Source organism: Schistocerca nitens, chromosome 3 (assembly GCF_023898315.1).
Source record: "Schistocerca nitens isolate TAMUIC-IGC-003100 chromosome 3, iqSchNite1.1, whole genome shotgun sequence".
Classification (NCBI taxonomy): domain Eukaryota; kingdom Metazoa; phylum Arthropoda; class Insecta; order Orthoptera; family Acrididae; genus Schistocerca; species Schistocerca nitens.
Genome location: NC_064616.1, coordinates 480,589,635 through 480,614,943, shown reverse-complemented (window position 1 = coordinate 480,614,943; position 25,309 = coordinate 480,589,635).

The window sequence follows — 25,309 nt, the reverse complement described above, 5'->3', positions numbered from 1 at the left end:
AGTTCAAACATGCTCACATGTCGTTACTGGTGAAACAAACCCATACTTAACGTTCTTTTTCTGTAGAATATAACAGCGATACGTGCCGGGTTGGAGTCCTGGGAGACAAAAATTAATGTTTCGTCTCGTCATTTCATTTAATATATCTAGCTACTGCCGAGAAAATCCGATATGTCAAAGTTGATTGTGCTTCGATAACAATCCGATTAGGTTCTGGCTTCGAATTCCTGTCCAACACAAAGCTTTACCTCACTGCATTTCAAGTAAGTTACTTGTGAAGAAGCAGTATTTAATATCTCTCGTAGTTCGTTAACAGGGACAATAGATGCTGGGTAGGAATTCGAGACCATTAAAAATGGTTGCGTTATTTAGTTTAAAGTTGATATTTGTTAACTGATACTGTATAAAATCGAGGTATATCACTCACTTTATGCCTAGTCAGGAATGACTGTTAATTTCCGTCAGTCGCGAAATCTTAGTTTGCATGACATGGGTTTGAATCCATATGCAGAATGAGTCAGTTTGTCGTGTCATTTGAAGTTCATACATATTCTCAACTAGCTGTTCGTGAATAACGTAAATTTTTAATGAAATTTTGTGTTAAATAACAAGTATGTTATGTTACTTTGAAGAGGAAATCATGAATACGACGAACTTACTACGTGCATTACCTATCTGACGTAATAATGAGAGTACTAACATTTCAGGAATGTCAGTTATTGCAATAAATGCGAGCTTACAAGCCTTAAGGACAGTCTTATCTGTCATGAGGTGTTCCCTGATATTTGTAGTATCGTGGTGTTACTTTATATCCTGAGTTATTTCGATACAGATCAGTGTTTTCTAGTGGTGACTTCTTGGAACCATTTTCAATAGTTAAACGACTGTATCAAGGAGCGATTAGAGGACCTGCTAGACAGCTGCGTTATGTGGGTTGCATGGGAATCAGGCGAAATGCAATCCTAGTCGTTCGGAAACTTTTGAGCATGACTGTACTTCGTTAACAATCCGAATAGGTGCTGGGTTCGCATCCCTGTCACAAGCTTTATATGATGGCATTTCAATTTTAAACGTGAGCATACCTTTTTCCTTGTGAATGACACCATATTAAACGTCGTTGGGGGTAGTTCCGAGGACGGTAACTGTTATGACGGGATTCCCAGTTCAGTACAAACATTTTCGTCATTTATTTTCAGGATCTGAATTGATAACCGATACTGGTGCAAACGGCTATACTTCACGTCTCTTTATGCCTAGTGATCCGGTCTCAATAAGGCACAAACAAAGCTTAGCTTAGTTAGCAATAGCTATAGGTGCTGGGTTTGAATCCAGGTCCAGAACGACGACGTTGGTCATGTCAGTTAAAGTTCAACTTTGTTTACACGTAGCTGTTGATGTGTTACGAGAACAATGATATTACTGGTGATTTGCTGTTAACGTTGAGATTTCCTTAGAGTCCTTGTTGCCGTTAATCGCGTTTTTCTACTGGTTCGTCAAATATCCAGTTTCCAGAGCCACTCGCCGTTGAGCGACCTTCAGCACGTGGATGGAAAACCTTTTAGAGAGCGAAAAACTTTTTCCAATTACCGTACAGCTTTGTAACTCCATTTATTGTCTCAAGTATTTAATTTTGACTAAGGATTACTGTACGATATATGTGAAATAATCCGTTTTCTCAGAACTTTTGGAATGTCACTTGTAATTAAGGTTAGTTTATGAGTGTTATGGGGTGTGTCATCGCTAAGAACGTGTTTTATAATATGTTTTGTATGACGATATTAGTTGACGCTTAGACTCACTGCCATAAAGAGCTCTGGTCTCTTAGTAGTCTCTTGCAGTACCCATTGTGTGTTGTCAATGACTGTACCCCACGGGGTTTCGGTGTTTAGAGGACCTGCAACACAGCTACGTTATGTTGGTTGTATTCGGCAGTGACCCACTTTTTTTGCTGTCAAGTGTACATATAGTTTCAAGCTGACAGGGGTACAAGCTGTTGGTGTGATAGTATATTTGTAAATGAGGTCAATCCACTGTACATTTGCAGGATTTCATCGTAACATAACTAAATATTCACAGTAAATTTTAAGGCAGGCATATATATATATATATATATATATATATATATATATATATATATATATATATATATGTGTGTGTGTGTGTGTGTGTGTGTGTGTGTGTGTGTGTGTGTGTGTGTATGTATGTGCACTGAAAATTTAATAACGTAGGCAGAACTGATCTGAACTGAAGTGCTTTCAGACATGTCCGAAAGAAGAGAGGCCATTTTGATCCTCCAGACACCATCAATCAAGACAAAAAGGAATTAAAGACATTAGCTGCCAATGAGCATTTATTTATATCAATGGGGCAAGTTGAAAATTTGTGCCAGACCAGGATTCTAATGTGGGTCTCGGTCACCGGAACCACATAAACTACCTGAGCAAGCCTCCCGTCAGACCCAAAATCCAACTTATACCACGCACTACTGATTTAGTACCCTGCTCATTAGCCTCATTACTGGCAGCATATCGCCGAATCCCGTAGGAATTTGCCGGCCGCGGTGGCCTAGCGGTTCTACGCGCTTCAGTCCGGAACCGCGCGACTGCTACGGTCGCAGGTTCGAATACTGCCTCGTCCTTAGGCTAGTTAGGTTTAAGTAGTTGTAAGTTCTAGGGGACTGATGATATAGTGCTCAGAGCCATTTTGAACCCGTAGTAATTTGAGCTTGGTGTGCATATGCTCTTCAAGTATCATTGGCCGTCATCCCCGTAATTAATACACGTGGCATCTGTTCTTTTGGGTACGTCTGAACACCACATACATCATTACGACGAGTCATGAGGCTAATGAGCAGGGGCAATACATCACTAGTGTGTAGTGAAAGTTAAGAATTTGAGTCTCACGGGAGGCGTGCTAGGGTAATCCGTACGGTTGTGGTGATCTCTGTGTCCGGATGATGCAGTGGTCAGCGCAACTGCCTGGCTTCGAATTCTGGTCCGGCGCAAATTTTCAACTTGCCTTATGGTATAAATCAATGCTCACAGCACCTAATGTCTAAAATGGTTCAACTGGCTCTGAGCACTATGGGACTTAACATCTGAGGTCATCAGTCCCCCAGAACTTAGAACTACTTAAACCTAACTAACCTAAGAACGTAACACACATCCATGCCCGAGGCAGGATTCGAACCTGCGACCGTAGCGGGTGCCACGGTTCCGGACTGAAGCACCTAGAACCGCTCGTCCACAGCGGCCGGCCGCGCCTAATGTCTTTAATTCATTAGTGTTTCTCGTTATTGTCTTTTCTTGTTTATTTTTTGCTGCTGTCAGAGACAAGTGGTTCAAATGGCTCTGAGCACCATGAGACTTAACATCTGAGGTCATCAGTTCCCTAGAACTTAGAACTACTTAAACCTAACTAACCTAAGGAGATCACACACATCCATGCCCGAGGCTGGATTCGAACCTGCGACCGTAGCGGTCGCGCGGTTCCAGACTGAAGCGCCTAGAACCGCCCGGCCACTCCGTCCGGCCAGAGTCAAGTATCGGAGACTTACTGTACATAGAGAACACACTTTGTTACGAAAATAACCTGACTATGTTCCTAATACAAATACGTGTCTCTTATAACTAACGTTAGTTCATTAAAGAATGAAAAATTTCACTTTAAAATGAAAACAATACATGTCAAAATACTTTGGTCTATTGTCCTTTTGGCACGAACACACTTCCGTAACCACTCCTACGTTCATATAGTCTCCTTTAACAATTATGTTTGTTTCGCATTCAAACTGAAGCAACCATTGTTACATTGTGCTTACACATTAACTAAACGGATAATGACTGATCAAGGAAGTCTTTTCCTTTACGTTCTACTAACAATCTCTTTCTCCGTGACAATTACTGATACTCAAACACGACATTGTAGCAGTCATAAACCACTTAACTATTCCTCCGCGCCTTCCTGTGTAATAACTGAATTACTGAAATACTTTTCTTCTCCGAACCAATGTAACACATTCAACTATTAATTCCACTTTCACCAAATTCTGCACATTACGTACTCAGCACCGACTCATCTCCAGACGCCAAGACGGCGCGTGACCACTAGCGCTGGGACTGGGGGCATTGTTGGCATTATACGACAAGACAATACTCCCTCATAGAAAAGACGCGCCGGCCGCGGTGGTCTCGCGGTTCTAGGCGCGCAGTCCGGAACCGCGCCACTGCTACGGTCGCAGGTTCGAATCCTGCCTCGGGCATGGATGTGTGTGATGTCCTTAGGTTAGCTAGGTTCAAGTAGTTCTAAGTTCTAGGGGACTGATGACCAAAGCTGTTAAGTCCCATAGTGCTCAGAGCCATTTGAACCATTTTTTAGAAAAGACGCGCTCGCTCCGAAAGTTCGAGAAGCCAGCGATAAGTGAGGAGTAGAATATCGATACGTTATGACGTCGAAGGCAGCAGTACTCCTTACATGTGGAAGTCCAGAAAGCACATGTTTCCATGACAACTTCTGCCATCTGTAGATAATATGTTGAGATCAGTTTTTACGGTAACTGTCAAACCACAGTATGGCACTGTCTGAGAAATTCGATTATTTAGTTTTATAAGTAATATGTCGAAGGTGATAGCAACAAAAGAGCCTGCTGAAATAAAATTAAAGTGGTCGCTTCATGTCTGTCTACGGTACGTTTGATGTCGTCAGTCACGTTGATTAATGCTATTGCTGTGCTGTCGTGTATTCCGAAGCCTGTGTTTCACAATTCATGCCACACACGTCTATAGGTTGTAGACGGGACTTAGTAGATCAAGTTTTACATAAGAACCCTTTCCCGGAAACGTCACCCAATGACGCTACAGAGCGTCGAAGGCGCCGACGCCTGTATATGTATGTGTAAACAGGGTGATTCCGTTATGATATTAAAAACTTCCTAAGATGATGGAGAAGGATAAATGTATCTATTTGAGGCAAGGATCCTTGTACCGGAAACGAACGATTCGAAAGTTATAAGCGAAAACCGTTCTGATACCTTTGACAGTGTAATACATGTACTGATATTGCTGTTGCTAAGATTATAAGGCAGGCAACTTTCAGAGGTGGTAGTATGGACCAAAACAAGGGGAAAAGTCCAGTAAAAATGAGCTCTAAAATGCATACCTGAGGAGCTATGAGCACTTGTCCATTTTCGCTACTGTGAAAACCGTCTCCTCTATTGAGTGAGTGATCAGAGCTCTTACGGTGCACGTCAAGAGCAACTCTTACAAGGGGAGGCCGCCAATTGTGATATTCAGATTAGATTCATACTGCGCATAATAAAAGCTCATGGCCAGAGGTGTAATGTGGCAAAGCACCAAGATGCACTTCTCAGCCGTTGTCGAGAAAACCGACAGTTAAAATAAACCGTTGCAGTGAAATACTCTCTACAACTAATAATTTTCTACAGCGTCTTGGCGCAGCGGTAAGCGCTTGGGTTCGTAAACCGAAAGTCACCGGATCGAATCTGGCGCCATGCAACTTTTTTTTTTGTATTTGTTTTTTGTAATTCAAATGTGTGTATATACACACATACACACACACACACACACACACACACACACACACACACACATATATATATATATATATATATATATATATATATATATATATATATATAATTCACGGCAATCAGTTGCAACAATTACGCATATAATAAGTTGTTGAAAGTCGTTTGTCGTGGAAAAACTGGCGACTTCGAACATCATTATGTTCTCCGCAAACAAAGTTGTATTTCACAAATGTTATTAATTGTCTTCATAATGTTAACCACGTATAGTTAACGGAAGACGTAGAAACGATATTCCGAAACGAATACGTATAGCGTAAGTCAAACGTTCGAATTAGAATAGAAACTCCACGAACACAAATTTGCTGTGGCAGGTATGAAATATAAACTCCGTTACTCGCTCGTTACACTTGAAGGACAGATGTTGAATGGGCCGAAACGAGCCGCCGCATAACAGCGTAGTTGCCTGCTAACTTCGAAAGAAGGTAGATACGGTCCCTAGCGCAAGTTATAACATCTTCGAAAATCAGTGCGGACGTGAGAGCTTTGGTACACCCTATTAAACAAACGGAAAAATGGAGGCCGTACAATTGGAGAGCGATCCGCCTTCACCAACATGCATAAGCAATTCATTAATAGTTTCATATATATATATATATATATATATATATATATATATATATATATATATTTGAATTACAAAAAACTAATAATAGAAAAATGTTGCATGGCGCGAGATTCGATCCAGCGACCTTTGGATTACGAACCCGAGCGCTTACCGCTGCGCCACGACGCTATAGAACTTTATTAATCGTAGAGAGTATTTCACCGAACGGTTTATTTTAACTGTCGATTTTCTCGACAACGGCTGAGAAGTGCGTCTTGGTGCTTTGCCACATTACACCTGGCCATGAGCTTTTATTATGCGCAGTATGAATCGAATCTGAATTTCACAATTGGCGGCCTCCCCTTGTTAGCAGGACTCCGTATGAGCAAGACTCTCTCTGACTCCACCTTCATAGTTGCTCGCAGGATATGCAATGACGCGGCAAAACACTATGTTCCTTCCCCACCGCGAACCTGGATTCCGCCTGGTGGTGTTGGGGGTACGTCACTTGATAAATTCGGATTTTCCTTGCACGAGGAATTTTGCGACGCGCTAGGTGGGGACAGGGCATTTGGCGCCTGCAGGGATGTGAAACGTAAATACGTTGCTCATCTGTGTTTTCCCAGAAAATGAAACACCAAGCGCTTCAAGTATTCACAATGCACCTGCCGTCTGAGTAGAGAGTTTACACAAAGTGTTGTTAGTTTAACAGAGGTGATAATATATCGTAGGCTATTGATGGAAAGCGTGGTCGCTATCCATCAGCCTCCTTGGTTTTATTCAGACGAACGCGAAGCTCAGAAAAACAGTTAGCAACATGTTTTTTTTTTACGCTGCAGGAATTAACAGTTCGTTTTCACTAGCACTGAAACGCAGTTGTAGCTTTATAGCACACTTTGCAGCCCTTTTCCACATGAACCCTACCTGCCTTGCAGCATTGCTTCCCTATAACGTTGTGTACATTGTACTCAAAAAAATGTTCAAATGTGTGTGAAATCTTATGGGACTTAACCGCTAAGGTCATCAGTCCCTGAGCTTACACACTACTTAACCTAAATTATTCTAAGGACAAACACCCACACCCATGCCCGATGGAGGACTCGAACCTCCGCCGGTACCAGCCGCACAGTCTTACATCGTATTAGACTCGTCCAGGACAAGTGGACCTGTCACTCCTGACATGAAGCAAAATGGCTCTGAGCACTATGGGACTCGACATCTTAGGTCATAAGTCCCCTAGAACTTAGAACTACTTAAACCTAACTAACCTAAGGACATCACACACACCCATGCCCGAGGCAGGATTCGAACCTGCGACCGTAGCAGTCCCGCGGTTCCTGACTGTAGCGCCAGAACCGCACGGCCACCGCGGCCGGCTGACAAGAAGCGCTGGCGCACTACACATTGCGAGCTGTACGAAAACACCTTAACTATTACGTCACTGTCGAGGGGACGACGCATAAGCCGGCTACGTGTCGCAAAATTCCTGATCCTAGGAAATTCCGGCTTAAGGAAAAATCTATGGGTAAAGTGAATACTGAGCAGGCGGGTCCCATCCCACTACGTCACAAGGAGCACCCACAGGCTGCTTCACAACGACACTGCTTAGAACGACACTTCCGCAACATGCCTTTTGAATCAGTAATGGTGCAATGCGCAGACATGGTCCAGGAATATTTGTTTTTGACTAACTGCTTTAACACTATACGGAAGACAGAAATTAGTAACTTTCGACCCAGTCACTTTAATGTAACCACCGCCTTTGTTCAACGTCAACTTGCAATAACCACTCACGGACGGTAGCTACCTGCACTAGCAACGGAGGGTATATAAAGCGTGTCGGGGAAGTGAGGGCGGGGGGGGGGGGGGGGAGACAGAGAACACTACAATCGTCGTCGTAATGCGGAACCGGAGCGATTTATCTGACGTCCAAAACGGCATGATCATTGGCTATCGGATCAGGGGTGGAAGATTTCCGAAACGTCTAATTTAGTAAACTGTCCGCGTGCTACTGTGGCGAAAGTATACCGTGCATGGCAAAATGGTGCTACCCAAAACGGGCGACAAGGTAACTATGGTAGACCACGCTTCATAGATGGCTAGGGTAAACGATAGCTGCGGAGATGTGTACGGGCGAATAAACGTGCAACAGTTGAGCAACTGACCGTCCAGATGAATCAAGAATCTACCAACAGTCCCCTCAAAGATCGTTCAGCGAACGTTGCTGCGCATCTGCCTCCGCAATCGGAGCCTGGTTCATGCACGCAGGCTGACTGCTGTTCATCGGCGACGAAGGCTGGAATTTTCACGCCACTACCACAACTGGACGTCCACTGAGTGGCCACCGGTGGCCCTTTCAAATGAATCACGTTTTATTATCCATCGGACAGATGACGAGTGCGGCGTGAAACGTCTTATAACAAACACCGAGGGAGAGTTGTGGTCTGGGAAATGTTTTTGTGCCATTCCATGGGTTATATAGTCAGTCTGGAGGGCACAATGGGTCAACACACGTATGCATCTATCCTTGGGGACCATGTCCACCTCTACAAGCAGTTTGTTTTTGCTCGGCACGATGGCACCTATCGTCGGAACGATGTAACGTGTCACACAGCTCGTTTTGTACGTGCGTGGTTCGGAGAACGCCAGGATAAAATGACAATTAAATCGAAACCCTTAGCTGCCGACAGGTGTTGATATACATCAATGGGGACAGTTGAAAATGTGTGCTCCGACCGGGCCTCGAACCCGGGATCCCCTGCTTACATGGCTGAAGCTCTATCCATCTGTGCGAATGCACACGCTTTGCCCGAACTCTTACGGGAGTCGGCAGCTTAGTCTGCCGCGAGTAATGAGTGAATGGGCAAATATCTATTAGGAGCACTACGAATGTAGGTTGTGGACAGTTTCGAATATGGATCTTCAAATGGTTCAAATGGCTCTGAGCACTATGGGACTTAACATCTATGGTCATCAATCCCCTAGAACTTAGGACTACTTAAACCTAACTAACCTAAGGACATCACACAACACCGAGTCATCACGAGGCAGAGAAAATCCCTGACCCCGCCGGGAATCGAACTCGGGAACCCGGGCGTGGGAAGCGAGAACGCTACCGCACGACCACGGGCTGCGGACGAATATGGATCTCACGGGAAGCGTGCAAGGGATAAGTCCGTGCAGTCGCACTATCCTCTGTGCACTCGGGGGCTTAGATTGATAGAGCGTCTGCCATGTAAGTAGGGGATCCCGGGTCCGAGTCCCGGTCGGGGCACACATTTTCGAATGTCTCCATTAATGTATACCAAGACCTGTCGGCAGCTAAGGGTTTCGACTTAATTATCATTTCATTCTAGAGAAGCTACACGGTCATCAATGGTATCTGTTCTTTCAGGAACAGTTACTATCTTCACACCAGGACGAGTTTACTGTACTCCCCTGACGACCAGACACCTCGGATTTAAGCCAAATCGAAAATCTGTGGACGACCCGATCGGACTGTTTGCGCCATAGATCCTCAATTGAGAAACCTAGCCCATCTGGCCACGTCACTGTAGACGGCATGGCTCCACATCCCTTTCGGTACCTTCCAGAACCTAACTGAAACTCTTCCTGCACGTTTCGCACCGGTCTGCACTGCGAAAGACGGTTATTCATCTTTTTGAAAATATGGCCACGTTAATGTGACTGCACAATTTATAATTAAGGGAAGAAACAGAATGTACGTAAACTTCCGCAAGCTGCACTGCAAGACGAGAAACTGATTAATTGTTAGTCGTCCTGTACGGCAGTTGTAGCGGTCTTTCGGGGAAGGCCACTTCTCCACCGCAAGCCCTACTCGCTGATGTTAACCGGGACAGTATGAGCATCGTTCAATAAACAATGCCCCGTAACTTTTTTCTCGGACAATATTAATTGCCGGCTGCTGTGGCCGAGCGGTTCTAGGCGCTTCAGTCTGGAACCGCGCCCCTGCTACGGTCGCAGGTTCGAATCCTGCCTCGGGCATGGATGTGTGTGATGTCCTTAGGTTAGTTGTATTTAAGTAGTTGTAAGTCTTGGGGACTGATGACCTCAGATGTTAAGTCCCCATAGTGCTTAGAGCTATTTGAACCATTTTTGAACAATATTTATTCTTAAGAGCTATAATTTGCTGATAATATCAGTCAATATTTCTTTAAATACCATTTTCCTGCACTGTCTCCATAACGTACTATGTCCTTCAGCTAGCATTGTGCGTTCTTTAAGAGTGTGTATTTTAGTAAAATTGCTTGTCCAGAGCTCGTAGCCATGCTTCCACTGCATGATCACACTTCCATCATCTTCAAAGCGTGTCCCACGTAGAGTATATTTAAGTGTCCCACACATGGAAGTCCAAGGGCACCTGGTCTGGTTTATAGGGTGGATAAGGGAATGATGTCCAGTCCAACTGGTCGATGAGTTTCCTGAATCTAAGACTTAATTTGTTAGCGTGCATTGTGGTGTTGGAGCAAGGTTAATTTTGGTTTCTTATCAGGTCAAACACGTCCGAAACGGTGCTTGAGTTTGTTCAGAGTCTTCACATATGCATCTCAGTTAATGAATAACCCTTTTGGTAACACATCCACACGAATGACACCGTCACTATCCCAAAAGACTGTCAGCAGATGGAGCTGCCTTGAATTTTTCTTATTTTCTGTTTGCGGGTGGTGCCACTCCAGTGACTGCATTTTTTTCTGACTCCAAGTGACGCACCTGTGTTTAATCAGCTGACAGAAAGACATCACCACTGGCCTCGAACTACTCCAAAAGTTCGCCGGTCGGAGTGGTCGAACGGTTCTAGGCGCTATAGTCTGGAACCGCGCTATCGCTGCGGTAACAGGTTCTAATCCTGCCTCGGGCATGGATGTGAGTGATGTCCTTAGGTTGGTTAGGTTTAAGTAGTTCTAAATTCTAGGGGACTGATGACCTCAGAAGTTAAGTCAGAGCCAACTTTAAAAGTTCAGAAAAGATGGCTTTATGTTGGAACTCGTGGTCTGCCGAGAGCATTCTTAGAATCTATCGTAAGCACATCTTTGAATATCCAAGAGTTCCAGTCATTTCAAACGTATTTCCAGTGCTCACCGATATCGGCAGAATCAGCCATCGAGTTGCGATGCTTCTTCTGCACGAATAGTGGCTTCCACCCGAATCACCATGTTGGGAACACTTGCTGTGACAGACGACCCGAACATGACTCATCATGAAGCTAAGTTTGTGCACTTCCTGACGCTTTAACTCTCTATACTCATTGGCCAACTGTACTTTTATCAACTGTGTCATTATCGTACATTACACACAAAAGTTTATGAATTCTGAGTGTCTTACGCAGATACCAGACACCATTTCTATGGTTCACTACGGCTCTGTGACTTGGCAGAACTGTACGAAGCTTCCCTCACTTGCAGAGAAATATCAAGTTTGAAAAACCTATAATAAAAAAATAGGGCATTAATTACTGAAAGACCCTCGTAAATAAACTGGTCAGAGATAAATAGGGAATCATTCTAACGACGATACGGGGTGCAAATAGAGAAATCTGCTAATACAAGCAATTCTGACAAAGGACAGATTGCTAGGGCTCAGTAGTTAGTTAGTTGGTTTCGTGTTCCATTGATCAATGATGTGAAGCGTGTCAAGTGCACAAGAAATGCACATATGAAACAAGATTTTTTAATATATATATATATATATATATATATATATATATATATATATATATATATATATATTACAATGTTAAATGGCACAACATGCGTATACTATATTTATAGATTTATTTATTCCTATTCAAGAATTCATCTATCGTATAGAAGGAGTTGTCAAGGAGATATGATTTCAATTTATTTTTGAAGCTATTACTGTTTTCTGTCAGACATTTTATTTCATCTGGTAATTTGTCAAAAATTTTTTATAGCAGCATATTTTACTCCTCTCTGTGCCAAAGACAGGTTGAGTAAAGGATAGTGTAAGTCTTTCTTTTTTCTGGTATTATAATCATGAATGTCACTGTTTTTTTTTAATTGGTCCATGTTGTTGAGAACAAATTTCATTGGTGAGTAAATGTACGAGGAGACTGTTATAAGAATTCCCAATTTTTTAAAAAGATGAATACAAGATGTGCGACTATGAACCCCACACTTTATTCTAACCACTTTCTTTTGAGCAGTGAATACTTTTTGTCTAAGAGTTGAGATACCCCAAAATATTATTCTGTATGACATCAGAGAGTGAACGTATGCAAAGTATGTTAACTTACTAACTTCTATATCCTCAAAACTGGCAATTATTTTGATTGCAAAAGTTGCTGAACCTAGTCGCTTTAGAAGATCCAAAATATGAACTTTCCAATTACGATTCTCATCTATATGTACACACAAAAACTTAGTATGCTCTACCCTGTCTACTGACTTCTGTTGATGTGTTATATTTATTGACGGAACTGTACTTTTTGCAGCAGAAAATTGGATGTACTGTGTTTTTTCTAAGTTTAGAGCAAGCCCATTTCGCCAAAACCAATTAATGACTTTTCCAAAGACCTTATTTGTATCATTTTCAATTTGAGTTTCTTTTACTGGATTAATAATGATGCTTGTATCATCAGCAAACATTGTCAGTTCAGCTTCTTGTTTCAGATAAGAAGGGAGGTCGTGCACATATATCAAGAACAGAAGGGGACCCATGATTGAACCCTGTGGAACACCTAATGTAATTTCACCCCAGTTAGATGAAGCGATAAACTTATTTAAATCACTTGACCCATGTAAAGGAACTTATTGTTTTCTGTTCTGTAGGTATGACTTAAACCACTCACATGCTATTCCATTTATACCATAGTAACGAGCATCTCGGAAACGGCGAAAGTGGTTGGCTGTTGGCATGGAATGGTCTTGAGTATCTATCAATAGTTCTTGAGTGAACGGCAAAGTGTTGGACGTCTATGCCTCATCACAGAACTCAACGTTCACTATTATCCTCCTCCAACCATTACAGCACAACTCTGCCCTTGTGACACGGACAGATATCCTAGTGGAAGGTGAAATCGCTGTTGGAGAAGAAATCAAGCACGAAAAGATGTAGGTGGTCCGAAATAATGTTCACGTAGTCAATAGCTTTCATGGTGCCGTCGATTATGACATGGAGTTAGGAGACCCCCACTCTGTAAAGAAATATAGGCGACAATCTGTGGCAGATCAGAGAACACACTTCAATCCTGGTGCAGGCACACATGTATCGGAGCACACTGTTGCGAACACATTGTTGAAGATATTGCAGGAGACGACTCCTACATGTTCCCATTTTCACCCAACAACATCGTCGATTACGATTACAGTTGGCACGTGGCCATCGAGACTAGACCGCGGACCAATGGAAATGTGACGTCTGGTCAGATGACTCATGTTTCATGTTACACAAGGTCAATAGTCGTGGCCGGCTACACCGTTACTGAGGCGAACGAGTGCTGGGAACATGCATCATGCCACAGACGCATTCGCCTGGCCTTCCATGGGAGCTGTGGTCATAATCGACTGCACCATAACAGCTGCTGACTACGTGAACATTATTTCGGACCACCTACATCCTTCCATTCTTGATATCTTCTCTAACAGCGATGGCATCTTCCAGTAGGATAACTGTCCGTGTCGCAACGCCCGAGTTGTGCTGTAGTGGTTGTAGGAGGATAATAAAGACCGTTGAAGTCTCGGCGACCAATTTCCCAAAATCGTATTCCAACATCGGTGTGTAATTTACGGGAAATGTGTGATTTGTGCGCAGACATCTGCTGCCCAATACCTTCCAAAACCTACCAAGGACCTGTCGAATCCGTGGCACGCAGAATCTCTGCTGTACTGACTTCCAAAGGTGACCAACACGCTACTAAGCCGGTGGTCAGGGTGTTTTTGCTCAAAAGTGGACGTAAGAGGCGGCAATATATTGATTGACTCCTCCTTGTCACCGACACTCTCGGAATTTTTACGGTAAATCACAACGTGGTGCACGACGTCTGTCTTACAGAATCTACCGCTGGAGTTGGATTAACATCTTCACGTTACTTTTGCATTTACTAAGCGAACTCGTATCGAAACACGCCGTTTTTCTTTTCTATCTTCCGTATTGCCTATCTGCCATCGATCGTAGACGGATGGACACTACTCAAGAATCGATCGAACGAGGATTTTGCAGGTAACCAGGTAACTTCCTTTGCGTGTGTACTATACACCAACTAACAAAAGTCGTGGGGTAGCGATTTGTACATACAGAGATGACGGTAGTATCGCATACACAAGGTATAAAAAAGCACTGCATTGTCGGAGCTGTCTTTTGTATTTAGGTGATTCATGTGAAAGGTTTCCGACGTGATTATGACCGCACCATGGGAATTACTAGATTTTGAACGCGCAATGGTAGTTGGAGCTAGACACAGGGAACACTCCATTTCGGAAATCGTTAGGAAATTCAATATTCCGAGATCCACAGTGTCAAGAGCTTGCCGCGAATACCAATTTTAAGGCATTGCCTTTCACGACAGACAACGCATTGGCCGACAGCCTTCACTTCATGACAGAGAGCAGCAGCGTTTAAGTAGAGTTGTCAGTGTTGACAAACAAGCAACATTGCGTGAAATAACCGCAGAAATCAATGCGGAACATACGACGAACGTATCCGTTAGGACAGTGCTGTGAAATTTGCCATTAATGGGCTATGGCAACAGACGACGGTCGCGAGTGCCTTTGCTAACAGCACGACATCGCCTGCAGTGCCTCTCCTTAAAAAAATGGCTCTGAGTAATATGGGACTTAAAATCTGAGGTCATCAGTCTCCTAGAACTTTGAACTACTTAAACCCAACTAACCTAAGGACATCACACACATCCATGCCCTAGGCAGGATTCGAACCTGCGACCGTAGCAGTCCCGCGGTTCCGGACTGAAGCGCTTACAACCCCACGGCCGCCTCTCCTTAGCTCGTTAGCTCGTGACCATATCGGTCAGATCCTACACGACTGGAAACCTTTGCCCGATCAGATGAGTCCCGATTTCAGTTGGTAAGAGCTGATGGTAGGATTCGAGTGTGACTCAGACACCATGAAGCCATGGACCCAAATTGTCAACAAGACACTGTGCAAGCTATGTGGTGTGGTCTGCGTTTACATGCAATGGAATGGGTCTTCTGATCCAACTGAAACGATTATTGACTGGAAATGGTCATGTTCGGCTACTCGGAGACCATTTCCAGCCACTATTGGAATTCATGTTCGCTAAAAACGATGCAATTGTCACCGGGCCACAGTTGTTCGCGCCTGGTTTGAAGAACATTCTGGAGAATTGGAGTTAATGATTTGACCACACAGATCACCCAGCATGAGTCCCATGGAGTTTTTGCGGGACGTAATCGAGAGCTCATTTCTTGCACAAAATCCTGTACCGGCAAACCCTTTTGCAGTTATGGGCGAGTATGGAGGCAGCATGGCTCAGTATTTCTGCAGGGGACTTCCAATGACTTATTGAGTCCATGCCACGCCGATTGCTGCAATACACCTGGAAAAAAGAGATCGGTTACGATATTAGGAGGTATCCCATGACTTTTTTCACCTCCCTGTACTTTGTATGGGTTCTACTGATGACTCTGATTATGGTGTATGGTTTTCTGACAACTAGGTTTGTGTGGCTGGCCCATTTTAAATCGCACCATACGCATACTCCAAGGTTATCAATTGGTGCGGCTGTTTTCAGTTCGGCGGTCGTGGCATCAAACAATAATAATCTCCTTAAGTCTTCTGCAGACGGGAATTTTAGCGGTAGGTCTATGTATTTGTCTTTCATAAAGATAACATGCTCGTATTCAGACACGAGCTGGTTGAAAAGATGATACAGAATAAATTTAGTGTAGTTTGCAGCCTGGAGGAAACTGCCAGGAGACTCATTAGCTGTGAGTGTTCTGGGGCTCTAGCAGCGCTCGCTAGCTTAGCCGTCAACTGGGTGACTGGGCAGTGGTAGCAGCGTCAGCTGTCGTATCACGTAGAGCACTGCCGGGACTGCGTGGGCGTCAGCGGCGGCCGGCCACAGCACGTACGTGTGGGTGCCACAGCGCCGGCAGCTATCTGACACCTCCCCTCTCCACCCCCACACGCCACCACTCTGGCATCTGTTGAGGACTTGCTGGTGCAGCATTACATTCTCTTCTCTGACCATAGTGCAGTCCCAACTGACCGTGCCACTCCTTCAACGTTACGTGACAAATCGAGCGTGAAGACGTTTTTATTCATTTATATATGTATTTACTTATTTATTGATTCATTTAACCCGGTAAGGTTAGGACAATCAAGCCATCTTTTCCAGCCAACCGTCCTACATACAGGGTGATTATAATTAATGTTCCGGTTTCAAACTGCTGTAAAAAAAAAAAAAAAAAAAAAAAAAAAAAAAAAAAAAAACACTGCTCAGAATCACGTCAAATTTGAACGGAATGTTATCGAAGAAGGAGGAAACATTTGGTAAACAAAACAAATTAACGAACGATTTCCCAGTATATGGCGCTGAAAACGTCATAATGGATATGGATTCGTCCACAAATGACAGATAAACTGCAATACGATGCCTATGGCTTGAGTTGCACATTAAACCAACCGTATAGTGCAATGTGCATGACAGCACACGGTTGTCAGTAAATAAGTGAGGCATTGTTAGTTAGGTAAGCCCATCCACCATGGCAAGGTCGTACCACATCGGACGGAAAAAATCGGCTTTCAACTGTCTTTAAGCCCAAAACCGATAAAAAGCAAGAATAACATCGATTTTTAATTGTCTTGAAGCCAAAAACCGCATAAATACAACAATAACATCGGTTTTTAACTGCCGTGAGACTAGGGCTAGACATGTTTTATATGCTGTTCACCGTTTTCTGCCACTAACTGAAATCGAGAAACAGTATGATCCACAACATGTAGAAGTGTCTCATCGGAATACTGAAAACACCATCTTTCAGATGACCCCACAGCCAGAATCCACATGGATTAAGACCAGGTGATCTGGACCGCCAGGCTCTACGAAGCTGACAGCTAATAATTCTAGCATTTCCAAAATGCCTCTACGGGAGCTGCTTCACTGGCTGTGCAATGTGCGGAGGATTGCCATCTTGCATAAGAATGATCCTAACCACATATCCACGCTGTTGAATAACTGGAATGTAGTTCGTGCGCAAAAGACTCTTATAGTGTTTACGAACATGTAACACAGTCCGCAGGACCCATCTCCTCGAAAAAACATGGTCCTACAATAAACGATGGCATCAACACGCACCACACATTTACCTTTGCGGAATGAAGCGATATTGGTTGAGGTGCGAGTGGATTTCCCGTTGCCCATATTCTGCAATATTGTGTATTAACATGTCCTTGGAGATGTAAATGGGCTTCCTCTATCCACAGAATGTTCCATGGCCATTCATTGTCCACTTCCATCAGAGCAAGAAATATTACTCTATTACACAGAGACCTATGAATATTTTCTATGAAATTCAGAAATTCCTTCATAGAATCAGTTGGGTTGTAAATGACTGGCCATTGCAATGATTCTGGACGTCGTCTCTTTCATGTAGAGATTTTTGTAAACAACCCTAATGGCCTATCTAAAGTATTCTCTTGCACAAAATTCCCTCATACACTCTTTACCACTTTTACTCTGTGGCCCATTCAAAAGTTCTTTTTGTAACGTCACTTGTTTAGCCCTGAACCCAACGAAGTGCTCTGTGTGCCGATTACCCCATTCTGAGCTCCTACCTAATTTCGTCTTTACAAATTTAATTTTACCGATCTCCCTCATGCCCTCACCAAAATTACCTTCACATTACAGCCAATAAGTCCACTGCTTGGAACGTCCCCTCTCCACTGAATGGTTTTGCACATAACCTTTGTCTCATAGGATACCTCATCATTAAATGTCCTTGTCCAACTGCTGGATTACTTATTAATTGTTTCAGTGCATTTATCTACTTTTCTCTCTCGCTCCCTTCCTCATCTAACTGTTTATCAGTATTCTTTATACTTTTACAACATTCAGAAATGCCTACATTTACAGCTTTAACCTCTGCATTTGTTTGTAATCCACAGTCTTTACATTTTTGTTCTTGTGCCTCAATTCGTCCCACAATATGACCCTCTACAGCTTCCACCTTGGCTACCAATTTCTTTCCGACTTCATCAACTCTGAAACTAGCTCCATAGATCAGTTTAGTATTATTTTCAATTTTATTTGTAATTTAAAGGAATTCAACCTCTAGCTGGTCAATTTTTCAACCCACTGAACCAACCTTGCCATGAGGCTTCGACTCCATTACAGTTTTCGTCCATCTCAGATTCCACCTTTTATAACTTCTTATTAAGAGAGTAAAAAAAAAAACACAGTTGACATACTGCCACCTGACCTATTTCTATCTTTGCCATACTAGGGCTACGAGAATCATTCCCTGCACACTATGACACCCAGTCACTTTGGAAATTATCAGTTTCATCGACCATGGCAGATGATCAGAAAACACGTTTTAAACCCAGCCGCTCACTGTACTTAATTTGTGTTTCCCGCCGACGTACGCCGCCTCTGCTGCTCCGTATTTGGTCAGATGCTGATGCGATATCGCCAGCGACATGGGCTGCCGTTTGCCACGTGTGACGCCGCTTTGAAAACGATGTCTCTGCTGCTCGGTCTGCTTAGAAAACGTCACCGCTGCTGCGCGGTGACGCTGCACACGTGGACTGCTGTGCTGGCCACGTGCCATGTTGTCGTCTGCTGTTGCTGTTGTTCATAACACGTGCTATCAAGCCTAGCCAGTGCACTAAAATGCGCAGCGACTGGTACACTATACAAGAAACACGTGGGCCCCCAAGCTGACTGTTCACCACCAATGTTTGGAACGTCTACTGGGACAACCAACTAGTCCTACTCCAGAAGAGGTAATTCGTTTACGATGTTACTCTGGGACTCTTTATCCCCTCTTCGGTCATGTTTCACTTCCGAGATAATTTTCACGACGCTATAGAATGCCGAATGGCAAAAATATGGCCTGAACGAGATTGTTTTTGTATCTTGAATAAAACACTTATTTTAAAATTGCATCATATATGCGGATGGTGGCACACACAAATTAACTCAGTGAATGTCTGGTCAACGTTTTAAACAGCACTGCCGATTCATAACCACTACATGAAGCAGGAGCATTTGCAGCAAGTAGCAAACGCTACTTCAGTACGTACATCAGCACAGTAAACAGGTGCAAATCATAATGATCTCTCAACGTTCGTTAGCCTGACACAAATCTTCCCAGCGATTCTAGATCGCATCCCCATTGATGTTATCACCAACAATTCTATCCATGTCCGACACTGTTCAAGAAAGCAAAACTTTACAAGTTTACAGCTGCAAGACTAAACAAATGAAAGTAATGTTCGTGTATGCGAGATCGTGTCACTTATTAAATCGACTAAAGAGTGAGAAACCAGAGTCCAGATATCCACACGCTACCAAAATTATTCTAAGTCCCACCATCACAGTGTGAAGTATTCACGGTACACACGCCGCCGAGAACGACAGAAGACTCCAGCTCCACGACGATAAACTCAAGGATCTTGTGCTCTGTTGTGCAAGCTCATCTAAAATCTCGCTCACATGACCACTACTTGAATCAATGTCGATATTATTATCCCGACTGCCCTCCAGAATTTATACAGCCGTTTCATACAAATACCGGGTGATCAAAAAGTCAGTATAAATTTGAAAACTTAATAAACCACAGAATAATGTAGATAGAGAGGTAAAAATTGACACATATGCTTGGAATGACATGGGGTTTTATTAGAACAAAAAAAAACAAAGTCCACAAAATGTCCGACAGATGTCGCTGGACAGCAAAAGTCAGTGACTGCGCATGACAATCGTGTATAAAAGGAGCTGCAATGAGAGAGAGAATCAGATGCGCCAGCAGTCGCAGCATGTTGACGTTACCTGAAAAGACGCTTTTAGTGAAGCTGTATTATCAGAATGGGGAATGTGCTAGTTCAGCGTTACGATCCTATCGCCATAGGAAGGGGATTTGAACGTGTAAAGGTCCGGTGACAAATGCAGCTGTGGCGAGAATGATTTCGAAGTTCGAAGCCACGGGTTGTTTAGACGATAGACCCCGTAGTGGCCGACCGAGCACAAGGCGTAATGCTGCTGAGACAGTTCAGGAAGAAATGGAGACTGTAGCGGGTTCGTGTATGCACGGGGAAGTCAGCGCTCGTGCAGTCGCACGTCGCACCGGCATTCCATATACTACTGTTTGGTTGGCACTGAGGCGTACCCTCCGATGCTATCCGTACAAACTCCATCGGCATCATGAGCTGTTACCTGGCGATTTAGTGAAGCGGAGGGCATTTGCGGTCTGGTCGTTTCAAAAGATGGCGGAAGATGGCGATTGGTTGAGTAACGTGTTGTGGACCGACGAAGCTCATTTCACGCTCCGAGGGTCTGTCAACACCCACAACTGCAGAATTTGGGCTACCGAAAACCCTAGAACTGTTGTGGAAACTCCATTGCACGACAAGAAAGTCACGGTATGGATTAGATTTACCACATCTACCGTTATCGGCCCTTTTTTCTTCGAGGAAATGCGTGATTCGGGTTTTGTAATTGCTACCGTGATGGGTGAGAGGTACGCCGAATTGTTACAGAATCGCATCATCCCCAGCCTGGCTGATAAACACCTGCTAGAAAGTATGATGTTTATGCAGGACGGCGCTCCACCCCATATTGCTAGACGCGTGAAAGATCTCTTGCGCGCGTCGTTTGGTGATCATCGTGTGCTCAGCCGCCACTTTCGTCATGCTTGGCCTCCAGGTCACCAGACCTCTTCACAAATGGTTCAAATGGCTCGGAGCACTATGGGACTTAACATCTTAGGTCATCCGTCCCCGAGAACTTAGAACTAGTTAAACCTAACTAACCTAAGGACATCACACATCCAAGCCCGAGGCAGGATTCGAACCTGCGACCGTAGCGGTCCCGCGGTTCCGGACTGCGCGCCTAGAACCGCGAGACCACCGCGGCCGGACCCCAGACCTCTGTCCGTGCGATTATTGGCTTTGGGGTTACCTCAAGTCGCAAGTGTATCGTGACCGACCAACATCTCTAGGGATGCTGAAAGACAACATCAGACGCCAATGCCTCACCATAACTCTGGACATGCTTTACAGTGCTTTTCATAACATTATTCCTCGACTACAGCTATTGTTGAGGAATGTGGTGGACATATTGAGCATTTTCTGTGAAGACCATCATCTTTGCTTTGTCTTACTTTGTTATGCTAATTACTGCTATTCTGATCAGATAAAGCGACATCTGTCGGACATTTTTTTAACTTTTGTATTTTTTTGGTTCTGATAAAACCCCATGTCATTCCAAGCATGTGCGTCAATTTGCACCTCTCTATCTACATTATTCCGTGATTTATTCAGTTTTCAAATTTATACTGACGTTTTGATCACCCGGTACATTTGATATAATATTTAGTAATTCTGTGCAGTCAGTTTAGTGACCTTTTAATTAAATATTTATGACTGTTTCATGAGTTTCAGATAAATCTTATACAATTGCTTCGCTACATCTAGCGCTTAGTCACAACTTCCAACTTACATATTTCTATGTCTCACACGTATAAATAAATAAACATCGAAAATTGGTAGATTATTCAAAGAGATACTCATGCTGATAATATGTTGCAGTTGACCGGCGTTGTCTGGTGAAACGTTGTTGTGATGCCTAGTGCAAGGAGGAGAAATGCGTACCATCATGTTAACGACTTTGATAAAGGTCGGATTGTAGCCAATCGCGATTGCGGTTTATCGTATCGCGACATTGCTGCTCGAGTTGGTCGAGATCCAATGACTGTTAGCAGAATATGGAATCGGTGGGTTCAGGAGGGTACTACGGAACGCCGTGCTGGACCCCAACGGCCTCGTATCACTAGCAGTCGAGGTGACAGGCATCTTATCCACATGGCTGTAACGGATCGTGCAGCCACGTTTCGATCCCTGAGCCAACAGATGGGGACGTTTGCAAGACAACGACCATCTGCACGAACAGTTCGACGACGTTTGCAGCAGCATGGACTATCAGCTCGGAGACCATGGCTGCGGTTACCCTTGACGCTGCGTTACATACAGGATCGCCTGCGATGGTGTACTCAGCGACGAACTTGGGTGCACGAATAGCGAAACGTAATTTTCCGGTGAATCCAGGTTCTGTTTACAGCATCATGATGGTCGCATCCGTGTTTGGCGACATCGCGGTGAATGCACATTGGAAGCTTGTATTCGTCATCGCCATACTGGCGTATCACCCGGCTTGATGGTATGGGGTGCATTGGTTACACGTCTCGATCACCTCTTGTTCGCATTGACGGCACTTTGAACAGTGGACGTTACATTTCAGATGTGTTACGACCCGCGGCTCTACCCTTTATTCAGTCCCTGCGAAACCCTGCATTTCAGCAGGATAATGCACGACCGCATGTTGCAGGTCCAGTACGGGCCTTTCTGGATACAGAAAATGTTCGCCTGCTGCCCTGGCCAGCACATTCTCCAGATCTCTCACCAATTGAAAACGTCTGGTCAATGGTGGCCGAGCAACTGGCTCGTCACAATACGCCAGTCACTACTCTTGATGAACTGTGGTCTCGTGCTGAAGCTGCATGGGCAGCGGTACCTGTACACGCCATCCAAGCTCTGTTTGACTCAATGCCCTGGCGTATCAAGGCCGTTATTACGGCCAGAGGCAGTTGTTCTGGGTGCTGATTTCTCAGGATCTATGCACCCAAATTGCGTGAAAATGTAATCACATGTCAGTTCTAGTATAATATATTTGTCCAATGAATACCCGTTTATCATCTGCATTTCTTCTTTGTGTAGCAATTTTAATAGCCAGTAGTGTGTACAGTAAGGAGCCAAAACATTATGATCATCTGCTGAATAACTTATTTGTCTGTCTTTGGAACGAAATACATCACTGATTCTGTGCATCAGGGTTTCGACAGTTTGTTTGTAGGTTTGGGGAGGTATGTAGCATTAGATTTCTACGCTCAGGTCATGAATTCGCATAAATAACGAGCCGCTGATTTGCATACGCGGTGACGGCGCCTGATAGCGGGCTAGGTGTGTTCTATAGGATTTACATCAGACGAATTTGGTCGCCGAGACATCAACGTGAGTTCACTAAAATGCTCCTCAAACCACTGTAGTACGGTTCTGGCTCCGAGACACGGACAATTATATTGCTGAAAGATAGCATCGCCGCCGGCCGAAGTGGCCGTGCGGTTAAAGGCGCTGCAGTCTGGAACCGCAAGACCGCTACGGTCGCAGGTTCGAATCCTGCCTTGGGCATGGATGTTTGTGATGTCCTTAGGTTAGTTCGGTTTAACTAGTTCTAAGTTCTAGGGGACTAATGACGTCAGCAGTTGAGTCCCATAGTGCTCAGAGCCATTTTTTTTTACAGCATCGCCGTCGGGGAAAATATCAAGCATGAAGGGTACCAGGTGGTTCGCAGCTGTCAGCGTGTCTTCGATTACTACCACAGGTCTCATGCAAGCGGAGAAGAATGTCTCCAATAACATAATACTGCTCCCACCAGCATGAGTCCGTGGCGCGCTGCACGTTTCGAGCACCCGTTCACCTGGATGACGGCGTTTGTGGAGACGACCATCGACCTAGTGTAACAAAAATGTGATTCAACCGAAGAGCTGACACATTTCCATTGATCGATGGTCGAATCCCGATGGTCCCGTGCCCACTAAAAATTGACGATGTCGTTGGGTTGACATGTGAATACGCAGTGGTGGTCTGCAGTGGAGCTCCATGTCAACAATGTGCGATGAACGGTGTGTTCCGAAACACTTCTGTGTACGCCGGCATTGTGCTCTCTCGGTATACATGCCACAGATCACCATCTATCCTACTTAACAGAGCAGACAAGCCTCCGAACCCCACGGTCTGTGAAGAGTCGTGGACGTCCAACCATTTAGCGCCTAGTGGCATTTTCACAGTCCTTCTACCTCTTTCTGTATACGCCCTTTGTCAAAGTCACTTACCTCAACAGATTATTCCATTTTGAGCCCATAACTTCGCTAGGATGAACGCCGTCCATGTCTGCTCCTTTGGTTCAAATGGCTCCAAGCACTATGGGACTTAACATCTGAGGTCTTCAGTCCCCTAGACTTAGAACTACTTAAACCTAACTAACCTAAGTACATCACACACATCCATGACCGAGGCAGAATTCGAACCTGCGACCGTAGCAGCAGCGCGGTTCAGGACTGAAGCGCCTACAACCGCTCGGCCACAGCGGCCGGCCCATGTCTGCTCCGCTTACATACTTTTGTTACCGTGTCATGTGCCCACAACGCTACCAGGGGCCCTATTATGTACCGTTCTTACCGATTGGTGCAGTAGGTTAGCCTCGGTAGTGACATCATTTTCGATTCATTAGCCAAAGCTGCTATTCTGTAAGTTTCTGAGACCTGTTACCGATCGGTCTGCCCACTGATTTTCCAATAACTGTACCGAGTGGTGGTTAGGGTTCGGTATGGCTACTCTTTCAATTTGGTGTGATTTGTTTACAGCTAGAATTTGTTATTTTAGAAATATTGAGTGGTTTTAGTTTCGGATTTAGTTATTGGGTTTAACTGAAGAATCACCAGGACACATCCAAGTGGAAAGTGAGTTCATAATAGACTGCTCTCCTTTGTTAGAAAAATGGTTCGTGTTCTTGTTACTGTGAATGATTACAATACAAAAAAACATTTTCCTTCAATATTCAAACAAAATAACTGTCATTTTCACGTAATAAAGAGTTTAAAAGTCATTAAATTTCAAGATATCGGTACTGCTTATGTATATTACATGAGTGTTAGCTGTAATTACTAGTGACTTTGCGTGCTTTTTCCCGCTAATGGTTTAGTTATTAACTATCGAAACGCGCTTACAACTTTTAAGTAACAATGGATAGGGATTTTTTGAAGCCTGATAGTGGAAACCTTTCAATATTTCATCCATTTAGAGCTTACGCCCGCACTGTTCGGCAACGAAGTCAGCCTGCATCCCTTTTCATTTAAATCAGC